General features: G+C 45.7%; 1 pseudogene; it reads left to right on the top strand.

Moving 5' to 3' along the window:
- Positions 1 to 575: 575 nt before the first annotated feature.
- On the top strand, positions 576 to 2,974 carry LOC114106968 (ski oncogene pseudogene; annotated as a pseudogene).
- The last annotated feature ends 305 nt before the right edge of the window (positions 2,975 to 3,279 follow it).

The following is a 3,279-nucleotide window of genomic DNA, read 5'->3' as shown; positions in this document are numbered from 1 at the left end:
ATTTTTTTCTGAATGTTGCTGTGTCTTTAGTGTGTTATTAAAGATTATCACTTTCACTGATGCACCCTGAGAAGAGCAAAAGACCCTACACAGTGTGGGTTGTCATCATCCAATTAGTTGAAGGCTCAAATTTAATACAAGTCTTAACTATACCAGTGAAGAGAAAATTCTACCTACTATTTAACATCTATTTTGTTAATATACAATCAAGATGAACAGATACTTGACCATCAGTTGGGAACCAAGCATTATTCACACTTTACTGTTAGGATGGCCTTAGGCCTGAGCTTAAGCAACTCCATTTTAAAAACTCAAGTTTAACCTGCAGTTTCACCAGGCACATCCACAGAGCCCTCCAGTGTGGCCTCAAACAAGTCACTTCCCCTCACCCTGATAAAGAGAGTGAAGCCTCTGGCAGGCTGTTGTCTCCTGATAAGAGGGAAAGGTGAGAAGATCAGGGTGGAGACCACCAGACAAGATGTTTCTTATCTCAGCTTGAATGATGTCACTGAGAAATCCAGTAGTAGCTGATAGAGACTGAAAGGGGGATCATAGAACCCTGAAATTTAGTATAAATGATAGAGCAAATTAACAGGGATTCAGCCAGCCAAAAGAATAATGCACTCGAGCTGGAGAGCCTCATGAGGACCTCCCATCCCATCCCTCGCCATCGTTTCCTGAGCCTCTGCATGATCCTCACTGCTCTCAAACTCTACTGCCTCATCTGGACCTTGGTGAGAGCCGCAACTCCTCCCTAGGACCCCCTCCTCAACAGGTCATCTACTCCACACCAGGAAAAGCCTGCCTTGGATTCTGGACCTGATCACCACGGACTGAGTGAGTGTGTATCTGCTGGACTTAAAGCCTAAGACTTAAGATCTTTGAACATAGCATGCAGAGAAAATGTCTGTCATTAGCCTATCATGATTATGTGTTTTTCAGTTCTTAGAATAAATCTAGAATTGTTTGCTGTGAATTGATAATGTCTATTGCAATGCCTAGCATTAAGGATTGTCATTTTCTTGATTAAGAACCTATAGAGTGAAATTTCATTGAGTAATTTGAGTGAATAAAGCATTGAAAGGTGCAGAAACACATGAATATTTTTTAAAATTTCTCCCCTCAACTGCATATATCATGATTTTGCCCCCTTGCAACAGTTACTATGTCATATTTTAAACATCATGTGCAAAAAGTGAATTTAAAGTTAATTGAAAAATGTGAGTACTTGTGGTGCTTTTTAAGTTTTAAAAATTTGAGAACTAAAATTATTTATAAATAATAAACATTGAAGCTCTATATTTTACAATTGAAAGCTACCTATTATATAATCCGATATAATTCTTTTCCAGAGGAGAGTTGAAATCTCTGAGGTGAAAAGTGCCTTACTTGCAGTCATAAGCTGTACATGAAAAGTAAATGCAAGCGTTGAAGAAAAGTCGTGATTATTCATATTAGAGGTTTTCAAAGTCACTTCGACTTATAGCCGCCTGCAGTGCTGCACCTATCTGCCATTCAGCCGCCTCCGCTGTCCGTGCTTTTTACCTATGGCTGCTGTAAGACCATGCTGCAGGGCGAGACCCTCATGCTTCCTGGTGGTGGTGTCAAACACCTGTGCCTGCTTTAGGTCCACTGACTAGCTGGAAATCCCCAACCTTGTGGGAATCCTCCTGCAGGTCTCCCAGAAACACTGAGGCCCAGCGTCGGTCACCAGGCTGCTCTAAAGAGGCGCCTATCCGCTGCACTGCAAGAAGCTAGCAGCCGGCCTGGCGCTAGGCCTGGAACCCAGTGAGCACAGTGGCCACTAGTACCCTGTGGGCTTCAGCCAGCGTGCAAGGGGCTGCTGGTCGCCTAGCTCTGCAGCAGCCGCTCGGCCTGCATCCAGGGCCTCAATTGCCGCCTCATATCCCCTCCACAGAAGTTCATGGCACACTTGTACAAGGCTCTCGAGAACCAGACCTGCCACTAGGGCTTTGATTGAGACAACTGGACACCACATCTTGCTGAGCCGGGAGGCTCAGGCAAGGAGTAACAGGTGAGCCTGGGCTGCTGTCTAGACACCGAAAAGGAGAAGTTCAATTAAGGCGACAAGTGTAGCATCGGGTGCCCTGGGCCCCCTCCAAGCCCTCCAGCCTCTGTAACACCCAAAAGAGTTGCTGCCTCTTCCCGGCACTCCCGCGTGTTCTGAAAAGGGAAAGCAGTCCAGTTGGTTCTCTTTCTGGACTCCCTTCAACCTCTCCAGTGCTGTCTGCTTTCAGACTCTGGTTACCTGTAGTTTCAAAAAGTGAAAAAGAGTGCTCCCCACACATGTGGGCCCTGATCTAAGGCAACTTTTACGGCTACAAGAGCTCCCAGACGTCTGTGGCCCTTACCATGGCCCCTGCATCATCATCATCCCTGCAGAAGGCTGTGAGCAGCCCATTCATCACCACTGTTGTCTCTGGTTCCCAGCCTCTCACCATTTGCATCCATCCATAGAAGCAAAAGTGGAAGCTGACCACAGACACCCCATGAACCCTAGAGACTCTTGCACACGTACCTGCTCCTGAAGAGAAGAAGGACTCAGAGGCCAAAGTGGAAGTCGAAAGTAGAAAGGAATCCACCTCCTGCTTGTCTTCACTGTCCTTTACCTCGTTGGGCTCTGCCAAGGAGCTCAGTTGCCCAGGAGTTCAGCCCCGCCTGCAGCTGCCCCAGATGCTATAGCCAGCATGACCTACCCAAGCAGGCTGGAGGCAGAGTTGGAACACTTTCTAAAGGACCAGGAGGGCGATCTGGACGTCAGGAAGCCAAGGAGAAGTTCATGCACAAGGTGGTCAAGACGCACATGAAGAAGGAGGAGAAGCTGAGGATGGTCCTGCAGGCCAAGAGCAGCCTGCATAAGGAGGTGGAGTTTCCTGCATTCAGCAAGAATTGTTCTATGACACATTTTAAGGGATGCACTATGCTGGTGTGTCACTCAGCTGTAGAATTTTAATTCATTCTTTTGAACTGATGCACAGTATTTGTAACATGGGTGTGTGAAACTATATCAATTAGTAATGTGTTAAAATATACCCAGCCACTCAAGGAATGATGAAAATTTAGTATGTTTCCATTCCCCACAAATACACTAAAACACATTTGAGGTGTTTTATTTTTTCCTCTCTCTATTCTGATGATGCCCTAAGAATCATTTATTTTCCAAGGCCCACATGATAAGACAACATCCTCACTCAAGTCTTTCATGCATCATTGGTTTTACTTGTGGAGGATAGTTCTCCATAGTATGATTGCTTGATG

Source organism: Marmota flaviventris, chromosome 2 (genome assembly GCF_047511675.1).
Source record: "Marmota flaviventris isolate mMarFla1 chromosome 2, mMarFla1.hap1, whole genome shotgun sequence".
Taxonomy (NCBI): domain Eukaryota; kingdom Metazoa; phylum Chordata; class Mammalia; order Rodentia; family Sciuridae; genus Marmota; species Marmota flaviventris.
Note: the sequence above shows the minus strand (reverse complement) of the source record. Positions and strands in the feature narration are given on the sequence as shown.